The sequence below is a fragment of the Oncorhynchus nerka genome, linkage group LG27 (genome assembly GCF_034236695.1).
Source record: "Oncorhynchus nerka isolate Pitt River linkage group LG27, Oner_Uvic_2.0, whole genome shotgun sequence".
Lineage (NCBI taxonomy): Eukaryota > Metazoa > Chordata > Actinopteri > Salmoniformes > Salmonidae > Oncorhynchus > Oncorhynchus nerka.
In genome coordinates, this window is record NC_088422.1 from 3,415,865 (window position 1) to 3,429,333 (window position 13,469).

At 40.3% G+C, this 13,469-nt stretch overlaps 1 pseudogene; it reads left to right on the forward strand.

The window, feature by feature from the left end:
• LOC115124620 (protein mono-ADP-ribosyltransferase PARP8-like) overlaps positions 1-13,469 on the forward strand; it is a 153,290-nt pseudogene that overhangs the window by 46,388 nt on the left and 93,433 nt on the right.

Sequence of the window (13,469 nt, forward strand, 5' to 3'; positions counted from 1 at the left end):
AATATAGGGAATAGGGCTCTGGTCTAAAGTAGTGGACTATATAGGGAATAGGGCTCTGGTCTAAAGTAGTGCACTATATAGGGAATAGGGCTCTGGTCTAAAGTAGTGGACTATATAAGGAATAGGGCTCTGGTCTAAAGTAGTGCACTATATAGGGAATAGGGCTCTGGTCTATAGTAGTACCACTATATAGGGAATAGGGCTCTGGTCTAAAGTAGTACCACTATATAGGGAATAGGGCTCTGGTCTAAAGTAGTACCACTATATAGGGAATAGGACTCTGGTCTAAAGTAGTAACCTATATAGGGAATAGGGTGTCATTTGGGACAAAACCTCAGTAAATAGTAGGAAGGCTGTCGTCTCAGTTTCATGTTAATCCTTGGTCTTTGTCTGATTTCTGATCCCAAGATCTTTCTGCCTTTCTGAAGAATAATAAGCAAGTCAATAATGCTGTAGATACATACACCTCCTGACTAATAGTTTTATATATACATATATACACGTGTGTGCTGTCAACAGAGATTACGATCAACAATGACGCCAGCTGCTGCCTGTCCATCAAGACAAAACTTCAGTTAGACAAAAACCAGGTGAGCTACACCTCACTCCACTGATTAATAACACACTGTAAAGGCTCATTATAACCTATAATAACTGTTATAACCTGTAATAACGGTCTTATAACTGTAATAACTGTTATAACCTGTAATAACTGTTATAACCTGTAATAACTGTTATAACCTATAATAACTGTGTTATAACCTATAATAACTGTGTTATAACCTATAATAACTGTGTTATAACCTGTAATAACTGTGTTATAACCTGTAATAACTGTTATAACCTGTAATAACTGTTATAACCTGTAATAACTGTTATAACCTGTAATAACTGTGTTATAACCTGTAATAACTGTTATAACCTGTAATAACTGTTATAACCTATAATAACTGTGTTATAACCTATAATAACTGTGTTATAACCTGTAATAACTGTATTATAACCTAGAATAACTGTATTATAACCTAGAATAACTGTTGTAACCTATAATAACTGTGGTAACCTATAATAACTGTGGTAACCTGTAATAACTGTGTGGTAACCTATAATAACTGTTGTAACCTATAATAACTGTATTATAACCTATAATAACTGTTGTAACCTATAATAACTGTATTATAACCTATAATAACTGTTGTAACTTATAATAACTGTTATAACCTATAATAACTGTTATAACCTGTAATAACTGTTATAACCTATAATAACTGTTATAACCTGTAATAATTGTTGTAACCTGTACTTCATTCTGTTTATCTGTCGGCCCCAGCCTTGAACTCAGGCCCTGTGTGTTTCTAACTGACCCTCTCTGCCCATTCATCACCATTTACCTGTTGTTGTCTTAGCTGTTTACCCGTTGTTGTCTTAGCTCTCCCTGTGATTGATCAACACCTGTGATTGCTTTATGTCTCTCTCTAATGTCAATATGCCTTGTATACCGTTGTTTAGGCTCAGCTCTCATTGCTTTGTTTAACCTATAATAAGTCCCCTATATAACTCTAATAGCCCCAAAACCATGGGTCCTCAGAACCTCAAAAGGTTTTACAGCTGCACCATCGAGAGCATCCTGACAGGTTGCATCACTGCCTGGTATGGCAACTGCTTGGCCTCCGACCTATAATAACTTCAGAACCTAGTAATAACTGTACATCACCTATAATAAACTTTATGCCATCCAGGATCTCTATACCAGGCGGTGTCAGAGGAAGGCCTTAAAATAACTGTAATGACTCCAGCCACCTAGTCATAGACTGCTCTCTCTGCTATAACGGCAAATAACAGTACCGGAACCAAGTCTAGGTTATAACCTTCTAAACAGCTTCTACCCTCAAGCCATAAGACTCTGAACAGCTAATCAAATGGCTTCCCAGGCTATTTGCATTATAACCCCCTCTACACTGCTGTTAACTCTCTGTTATTATCTCATGCATTGTCACTTTAATAACCTACCTGCATGTACATATAATTACCTCAATTACCTCAACATTGGTGCCCCCGCATATTGACACATTGCCTATAATACCCCCTGTATATAGCCTCCACATTGACTCTGTAACCTATATAACTGTTATAACCTATACCCCCTGTATAACTAGCCTCCACATTGACTCTGTATAACCTATAACACCCTGTATATAGCCTCCAGATTGACTTTGTAACCTATAACACCTGTATATAGCCTCCAGATTGACTTTGTAACCGGTACCCCCTGTATATAGCCTCCACATTGACTCTGTAATAATTACCCCCTGTATATAGCTTCACATTGACTCAGTACCGTAACACCCTGTATATAGCCTCCACATTGACTCAGTACCGTAATAACCTGTTATAGCCTCCACATTGACTTAGCTGTAACACCCTGTATATAGCCTCCCATTGACTCAACACCTGTACCCGCTGTATATAGCCTCCACATTGACTCTGTACCGTAACACCCTGTATATAGCCTCCACACTGACTCTGTTTTACCGGTACCTCCTGTATATAGCCTCCACATTGACTCTGTACTGCGGTACCCCCTGTATATAGCCTCCAAATTGACTCTGACCGGTACCCCCTGTATATAGCCTCCACATTGACTCTGTACCGGTACCCCCTGTATATAGCCTCCACACTGACTCTGTACCAGTACACCCTGTATATAGCCTCCACATTGACTCTGTACCAGGCCCCCTGTATATAGCCTCCACATTGACTCTGTAAAACACCCTGTATATAGCCTCCACATTGACTCTGTACTGGCACCCCCTGTATATACCTCCACATTGACTCTGTACTGGTACCCCAGTTATAGCCTCCACACATGACTCTGTACCGTAACACACTGTATATAGCCTCCATTGACTCTGTACACTGCTGTTATAGCCTCCACACTGACTCTTATACTCCTGTATACAGCCTCCACATTGACTCTGTACCGGTACCTCCTGTATATAGGCTCACATTGACTCTGTACCGGTACCCCCTGTATATAGCCTCCACATTGACTCTGTACCGGTACCCCCTGTATATAGCCTCCACATTGACTCTGTATCGGTTCCCCCTGTATATAGCCTCCACATTGACTCTGTACTGGTACCCCTGTATATAGCCTCCACATTGACTCTGTACCGGTACCCCTGTATATAACCTCCACATTGACTCTGTACCGTACCCCCTGTATATAGCCTCCACATTGACTCTGTACCGGTACCCCCTGTATATAACCTCCACATTGACTCTGTACCGGTACCCCTGTATATAACCTCCACATTGACTCTGTACCGGTAACACCCCTGTATATAACCTCCACATTGACTCTGTATCGATACCCCTGTATATAGCCTCCACATTGACTCTGTACCGTACCCCTGTATATAGCCTCCACATTGACTCTGTACCGATACCCCCTGTGTATAGACTCCACATTGACTCTGTACCGGTACCCCCTGTATATAGCCTCCACATTGACTCTGTACCGGTACCCCCTGTATATAGCCTCCACATTGACTCTGTATCGGTACCCCTGTATATAGCCTCCACATTGACTCTGTACCGTACCCCCTGTATATAGCCTCCACATTGACTCTGTATCGGTACCCCCTGTATATAGCCTCCACATTGACTCTGTACCAGTACACCCTGTATATAGCCTCCACATTGACTCTGTACCGGTACCCCCTGTATATAGCCTCCACATTGACTCTGTACCGGTACCCCTGTATATAGCCTCCACATTGACTCTGTACTGGTACCCCTGTATATAGCCTCCACATTGACTCTGTATCGGTACCCCCTGTATATAGCCTCCACACTGACTCTGTACCGTACCCCCTGTATATAGCCTCCACATTGACTCTGTACCGGTACCCCCTGTATATAGCCTCCACATTGACTCTGTACCGGTACCCCCTGTATATAGCCTCCACATTGACTCTGTATCGGTACCCCCTGTATATAGCCTCCACATTGACTCTGTATCGGTACCCCCTGTATATAGCCTCCACATTGACTCTGTATCGGTACCCCCTGTATATAGCCTCCACATTGACTCTGTACCAGTACCCCCTGTATATAGCCTCCACATTGACTCTGTATCGGTACCCCCTGTATATAGCCTCCACATTGACTCTGTACCAGTACCCCCTGTATATAGCCTCCACATTGACTCTGTATCGGTACCCCCTGTATATAGCCTCCACATTGACTCTGTATCGGTACCCCCCGGTATATAGCCTCCACATTGACTCTGTATCGGTACCCTCAGGTATATAGCCTCCACATTGACTCTGTATCGGTACCCCCCGGTATATAGCCTCCACATTGACTCTGTATCGGTACCCCCCGGTATATAGCCTCCACATTGACTCTGTATCGGTACCCCCTGTATATAGCCTCCACATTGACTCTGTACCGGTACCCCCTGTATATAGCCTCCACATTGACTCTGTATCGGTACCCCCTGTATATAGCCTCCACATTGACTCTGTATCGGTACCCCCGGTATATAGCCTCCACATTGACTCTGTATCGGTACCCCCGGTATATAGCCTCCACATTGACTCTGTATCGGTACCCCCCGGTATATAGCCTCCACATTGACTCTGTATCGGTACCCCCGGTATATAGCCTCCACATTGACTCTGTATCGGTACCCCCTGTATATAGCCTCCACATTGACTCTGTATCGGTACCCCCTGTATATAGCCTCCACATTGACTCTGTATCGGTACCCCCTGTATATAGCCTCCACATTGACTCTGTACCGGTACCCCCGTATATAGCCTCCACATTGACTCTGTATCGGTACCCCCTGTATATAGCCTCCACATTGACTCTGTATCGGTACCCCCTGTATATAGCCTCCACATTGACTCTGTATCGGTACCCCCCGGTATATAGCCTCCACATTGACTCTGTATCGGTACCCCCCGGTATATAGCCTCCACATTGACTCTGTATCGGTACCCCCGGTATATAGCCTCCACATTGACTCTGTATCGGTACCCCCCGGTATATAGCCTCCACATTGACTCTGTATCGGTACCCCCTGTATATAGCCTCCACATTGACTCTGTACCGTACCCCCTGTATATAGCCTCCACATTGACTCTGTATCGGTACCCCGGTATATAGCCTCCACATTGACTCTGTATCGGTACCCCCGGTATATAGCCTCCACATTGACTCTGTATCGGTACCCCCGGTATATAGCCTCCACATTGACTCTGTATCGGTACCCCCGGTATATAGCCTCCACATTGACTCTGTATCGGTACCCCCCGGTATATAGCCTCCACATTGACTCTGTATCGGTACCCCCCGGTATATAGCCTCCACATTGACTCTGTATCGGTACCCCCCGGTATACAGCCCCTCTATTGTTATTTACTGCTTCTCCTTAATTATTTGTTTTTCTTATCTCTTACGTTTCTGGGGGTATTTTCTTAAAACTGCATTGTTGCATGAGGTCTAAACTACAGGTCTACCTACACCTGTTGTATTCCACGCATTTGATTTGATAACTGTGTTTTAAACTGTAATAACGTGTAATAAATGTGTTATAAACTGAATTAACTGTTATAAATGTGTTTTAAACTGTATTCACATGTAATAACTGTGTTTTGAACTGTAATAACATGTAATAACTGCGTTTTGAACTGTAATAACATGTAATAACTGTGTTTGGAACTGTAATAACATGTAATAACTGTGTTTGGAACTGTAATAACATGTAATGACGGTTATAAACTGTAATAACATGTAATAACTGTGTTTTGAACTGTAATAACATGTAATAACTGTGTTTTGAAATGTAATAACATGTAATAACTGTGTTTTGAACTGTAATAACATGTAATGACGGTTATAAACTGTAATAACATGTAATAACTGTGTTTTGAACTGTAATAACATGTAATAACTGTGTTTTGAACTGTAATAACATGTAATGACGGTTATAAACTGTAATAACATGTAATAACTGTGTTTTGAACTGTAATAACATGTAATAACTGTGTTTTGAACTGTAATAACATGTAATAAGTGTGTTTTGAACTGTAATAACATGTAATGACGGTTATAAACTGTAATAACATGTAATAACTGTTATAAACGGTAATAACCAGTTGTAATAACTGCGTTATAACATTTGATTTAATAACTGTGTTTTAAACTGTAATAACATGTAATAACTGTGTTTTAAACTGTAATAACATGTAATAACTGTGTTTTAAACTGTAATAACATGTAATAACTGTGTTTTAAACTGTAATAACATGTAATAACTGTGTTTTGAACTGTAATAACATGTAATAACTGCGTTTTGAACTGTAATAACATGTAATAACTGTGTTTGGAACTGTAATAACATGTAATAACTGTGTTTTGAAATGTAATAACATGTAATAACTGTGTTTTGAACTGTAATAACATGTAATGACGGTTATAAACTGTAATAACATGTAATAACTGTGTTTTGAACTGTAATAACATGTAATAACTGTGTTTTGAACTGTAATAACATGTAATGACGGTTATAAACTGTAATAACATGTAATAACTGTGTTTTGAACTGTAATAACATGTAATAACTGTGTTTTGAACTGTAATAACATGTAATAAGTGTGTTTTGAACTGTAATAACATGTAATGACGGTTATAAACTGTAATAACATGTAATAACTGTTATACACGGTAATAACCAGTTGTAATAACTGCGTTATAACATTTGATTTAATAACTGTGTTTTAAACTGTAAGAACTGTGTTATAAACTTTAACGTTATAAACTCTAATAACTGTTATAAACTCTAATATTTATTTTATTTTACCTTTATTTAACCAGGCAAGTCAGTTAAGAACAAATTCTTATTTACAATGACGGCCTAGGAACAGTGGGGTTAACTGCCTGTTCAGGGGCAGAACGACAGATTTGATAACTGTTATAACATGTAATAACTGTGTTCTAAACTGTAATACCTGTGTTCTAAACTGTAATACCTGTGTTCTAAACTGTAATAACTGTGTTCTAAACTGTAATACCTGTGTTCTAAACTGTAATACCTGTGTTCTAAACTGTAATACCTGTGTTCTAAACTGTAATAACTGTGTTCTAAACTGTAATAACTGTGTTCTAAACTGTAATACCTGTGTTCTAAACTGTAATAACTGTGTTCTAAACTGTAATACCTGTGTTCTAAACTGTAATACCTGTGTTCTAAACTGTAATACCTGTGTTCTAAACTGTAATACCTGTGTTCTAAACTGTAATACCTGTGTTCTAAACTGTAATACCTGTGTTCTAAACTGTAATACCTGTGTTCTAAACTGTAATACCTGTGTTCTAAACTGTAATAACTGTGTTCTAAACTGTAATACCTGTGTTCTAAACTGTAATACCTGTGTTCTAAACTGTAATACCTGTGTTCTAAACTGTAATACCTGTGTTCTAAACTGTAATACCTGTGTTCTAAACTGTAATACCTGTGTTCTAAACTGTAATACCTGTGTTCTAAACTGTAATACCTGTGTTCTAAACTGTAATACCTGTGTTCTAAACTGTAATACCTGTGTTATAAACAGTAATAATGTGTTATAACTCCCCCCCCCCCAGTGCCACTATGCCATAGAGGAGGACTCTGAGGGGGATGCTGACTCTGAGGAGTTTTACTATGGAGGTCAGGTAAGCATCAAGACACACACACACACACACACACACACACACACACACACACACACACACTGCATTGTCGGAACTAGAAGCACAAGCATTTCGCTACACTCGCATTAACATCTGCTAACCATGTGTATGTGACAAATACAATTTGATTTGATTTGATTTGACACACACACACACACACACGTTTTACTATCCTTGTGGGGACCAAACAATTGATTCCCATTTAAAATATTATTTTCCCTAACCCTTAACATAACCTTAACCCTAACCCGAAACCCCTAACCTTAAACCTTAAACCTAACCCTAAACCCTTACCCTTAGCCCTAATTCTAACCCTATACTGTAAACACCAAGGCATTTTTTTTCTCTCATATACTTCAAGTAAGTTGAACTGAAAATCAATGGAAAGTCATTATTACTTATGGTGTTATGTGGTACTGACTCAGAACTAAACAAGAAGTCCCACCAACTCAAGTTATGGTAACAATTTCACTTTTTCCCAGCATGCTCTACTGCAGGTTGATTTTTAATATCTGTGTGTTTGGATTTACAAATCAAAGTTTATTTGTCACGTGGTAGTAGACCTTACAGTGAAATGCTGAATACAACAGGTGTAGTAGACCTTACAGTGAAATGCTGAATACAACAGGTGTAGTAGACCTCACAGTGAAATGCTGAATACAACAGGTGTAGTAGACCTTACAGTGAAATGTTGAATACAACAGGTGTAGTAGACCTTACAGTGAAATGCTGAATACAACAGGTGTAGTAGACCTCACAGTGAAATGTTGAATACAACAGGTGTAGTAGACCTCACAGTGAAATGCTGAATACAACAGGTGTAGTAGACCTTACAGTGAAATGCTGAATACAACAGGTGTAGTAGACCTCACAGTGAAATGCTGAATACAACAGGTGTAGTAGACCTCACAGTGAAATGCTGAATACAACAGGTGTAGTAGACCTCACAGTGAAATGCTGAATACAACAGGTGTAGTTGACCTCACAGTGAAATGCTGAATACAACAGGTGTAGTAGACCTCACAGTGAAATGCTGAATACAACAGGTGTAGTTGACCTCACAGTGAAATGCTGAATACAACAGGTGTAGTAGACCTCACAGTGAAATGCTGAATACAACAGGTGTAGTCGACCTCACAGTGAAATGCTGAATACAACAGGTGTAGTAGACCTTACAGTGAAATACTGAATACAACAGGTGTAGTAGACCTCACAGTGAAATGCTGAATACAACAGGTGTAGTCGACCTCACAGTGAAATGCTGAATACAACAGGTGTAGTAGACCTTACAGTGAAATACTGAATACAACAGGTGTAGTAGACCTCACAGTGAAATGCTGAATACAACAGGTGTAGTAGACCTTACAGTGAAATGCTGAATACAACAGGTGTAGTAGACCTTACAGTGAAATGCTGAATACAACAGGTGTAGTAGACCTCACAGTGAAATGCTGAATACAACAGGTGTAGTAGACCTCACAGTGAAATGCTGAATACAACAGGTGTAGTCGACCTCACAGTGAAATGCTGAATACAACAGGTATAGTAGACCTTACAGTGAAATACTGAATACAACAGGTGTAGTAGACCTCACAGTGAAATGCTGAATACAACAGGTGTAGTCGACCTCACAGTGAAATGCTGAATACAACAGGTGTAGTAGACCTCACAGTGAAATGCTGAATACAACAGGTGTAGTCGACCTCACAGTGAAATGCTGAATACAACAGGTGTAGTAGACCTCACAGTGAAATGCTGAATACAACAGGTGTAGTCGACCTCACAGTGAAATGCTGAATACAACAGGTGTAGTAGACCTTACAGTGAAATACTGAATACAACAGGTGTAGTAGACCTCACAGTGAAATGCTGAATACAACAGGTGTAGTAGACCTTACAGTGAAATGCTGAATACAACAGGTGTAGTAGACCTTACAGTGAAATGCTGAATACAACAGGTGTAGTAGACCTCACAGTGAAATGCTGAATACAACAGGTGTAGTAGACCTCACAGTGAAATGCTGAATACAACAGGTGTAGTCGACCTCACAGTGAAATGCTGAATACAACAGGTGTAGTAGACCTTACAGTGAAATGCTGAATACAACAGGTGTAGTAGACCTTACAGTGAAATGCTGAATACAACAGGTGTAGTCGACCTCACAGTGAAATGCTGAATACAACAGGTGTAGTAGACCTCACAGTGAAATGCTGAATACAACAGGTGTAGTCGACCTCACAGTGAAATGCTGAATACAACAGGTGTAGTAGACCTCACAGTGAAATACTGAATACAACAGGTGTAGTCGACCTCACAGTGAAATGCTGAATACAACAGGTGTAGTAGACCTTACAGTGAAATGCTGAATACAACAGGTGTAGTAGACCTTACAGTGAAATGCTGAATACAACAGGTGTAGTCGACCTCACAGTGAAATGCTGAATACAACAGGTGTAGTAGACCTCACAGTGAAATGCTGAATACAACAGGTGTAGTCGACCTCACAGTGAAATGCTGAATACAACAGGTGTAGTAGACCTCACAGTGAAATGTTGAATACAACAGGTGTAGTAGACCTCACAGTGAAATGTTGAATACAACAGGTGTAGTCGACCTCACAGTGAAATGCTGAATACAACAGGTGTAGTCGACCTCACAGTGAAATGCCGAATACAACAGGTGTAGTTGACCTCACAGTGAAATGCTGAATACAACAGGTGTAGTAGACCTCACAGTGAAATGCTGAATACAACAGGTGTAGTCGACCTCACAGTGAAATGCTGAATACAACAGGTGTAGTAGACCTTACAGTGAAATACTGAATACAACAGGTGTAGTAGACCTCACAGTGAAATGCTGAATACAACAGGTGTAGTCGACCTCACAGTGAAATGCTGAATACAACAGGTGTAGTAGACCTTACAGTGAAATACTGAATACAACAGGTGTAGTAGACCTCACAGTGAAATGCTGAATACAACAGGTGTAGTAGACCTTACAGTGAAATGCTGAATACAACAGGTGTAGTAGACCTTACAGTGAAATGCTGAATACAACAGGTGTAGTCGACCTCACAGTGAAATGCTGAATACAACAGGTGTAGTAGACCTCACAGTGAAATGCTGAATACAACAGGTGTAGTCGACCTCACAGTGAAATGCTGAATACAACAGGTGTAGTAGACCTCACAGTGAAATGTTGAATACAACAGGTGTAGTAGACCTCACAGTGAAATGTTGAATACAACAGGTGTAGTCGACCTCACAGTGAAATGCTGAATACAACAGGTGTAGTCGACCTCACAGTGAAATGTTGAATACAACAGGTGTAGTCGACCTCACAGTGAAATGCTGAATACAACAGGTGTAGTAGACCTCACAGTGAAATGCTGAATACAACAGGTGTAGTCGACCTCACAGTGAAATGCTGAATACAACAGGTGTAGTAGACCTTACAGTGAAATGCTGAATACAACAGGTGTAGTAGACCTTACAGTGAAATGCGGAATACAACAGGTGTAGTAGACCTTACAGTGAAATGCTGAATACAACAGGTGTAGTAGACCTCCACAGTCAAATGCTGAATACAACAGGTGTAGCAGACCTCACAGTGAAATGCTGAATACAACAGGTGTAGTAGACCTCACAGTGAAATGCTGAATACAACAGGTGTAGTAGACCTTACAGTGAAATGCTGAATACAACAGGTGTAGTAGACCTTACAGTGAAATGCTGAATACAACAGGTGTAGTAGACCTCACAGTGAAATGCTGAATACAACAGGTGTAGGTAGACCTCACAGTGAAATGCTGAATACAACAGGTGTAGTAGACCTCACAGTGAAATGCTGAATACAACAGGTGTAGCAGACCTCACAGTGAAATGCTGAATACAACAGGTGTAGTAGACCTTACAGTGAAATGCTGAATACAACAGGTGTAGTAGACCTCACAGTGAAATGCTGAATACAACAGGTGTAGTAGACCTCACAGTGAAATGCTGAATACAACAGGTGTAGTCGACCTCACAGTGAAATGCTGAATACAACAGGTGTAGTAGACCTCACAGTGAAATGCTGAATACAACAGGTGTAGTAGACCTCACAGTGAAATGCTGAATACAACAGGTGTAGTCGACCTCACAGTGAAATGCTGAATACAACAGGTGTAGTAGACCTCACAGTGAAATGCTGAATACAACAGGTGTAGTAGACCTCACAGTGAAATGCTGAATACAACAGGTGTAGTCGACCTCACAGTGAAATGCCGAATACAACAGGTGTAGTCGACCTTACAGTGAAATGCTGAATACAACAGGTGTAGTAGACCTCACAGTGAAATGCTGAATACAACAGGTGTAGTAGACCTTACAGTGAAATACTGAATACAACAGGTGTAGTCGACCTCACAGTGAAATGCCGAATACAACAGGTGTAGTCGACCTTACAGTGAAATGCTGAATACAACAGGTGTAGTCGACCTCACAGTGAAATGCTGAATACAACAGGTGTAGTCGACCTCACAGTGAAATGCTGAATACAACAGGTGTAGTCGACCTCACAGTGAAATGCTGAATACAACAGGTGTAGTAGACCTCACAGTGAAATGCTGAATACAACAGGTGTAGTAGACCTCACAGTGAAATGCCGAATACAACAGGTGTAGTCGACCTCACAGTGAAATGCCGAATACAACAGGTGTAGTCGACCTTACAGTGAAATGCTGAATACAACAGGTGTAGTCGACCTTACAGTGAAATGCCGAATACAACAGGTGTAGTCGACCTCACAGTGAAATGCTGAATACAACAGGTGTAGTAGACCTTACAGTGAAATGCTGAATACAACAGGTGTAGTAGACCTTACAGTGAAATACTGAATACAACAGGTGTAGTAGACCTTACAGTGAAATGCTGAATACAACAGGTGTAGTAGACCTCACAGTGAAATGCTGAATACAACAGGTGTAGTAGACCTCACAGTGAAATGCTGAATACAACAGGTGTAGTAGACCATACAGTGAAATGCTGAATACAACAGGTGTAGTAGACCTCACAGTGAAATGCTGAATACAACAGGTGTAGTCGACCTCACAGTGAAATGCTGAATACAACAGGTGTAGTAGACCTTACAGTGAAATGCTGAATACAACAGGTGTAGATAGACCTTGCAGTGAAATGCTGAATACAACAGGTGTAGTAGACCTTACAGTGAAATGCTGAATACAACAGGTGTAGTCGACCTTACAGTGAAATGCTGAATACAACAGGTGTAGTCGACCTCACAGTGAAATGCTTACTTACAGGCTCTAACCAATAGTACAAAAAAATATATTAGGTGAACAATAGGTAAGTAAAGAAATAAAAACAACAGTAAAAAGACAGGCTATATACAGTAGAGAGGTTATATACAGTAGAGAGGTTATATACAGTAGAGAGGCTATATACAGTAGAGAGGCTATATACAGTAGAGAGGCTATATACAGTAGAGAGGTTATATACAGTAGAGAGGCTATATACAGTAGAGAGGCTATATACAGTAGAGAGGCTATATACAGTAGAGAGGATATATACAGTAGAGAGGCTATATACAGTAGAGAGGATATATACAGTAGAGAGGATATATACAGTAGACAGGCTATATACAGTAGAGAGGCTATATACAGTAGAGAGGCTATATACAGTAGAGAGGTTATATACAGTAGAGAGGCTATATACAGTAGAGAGGC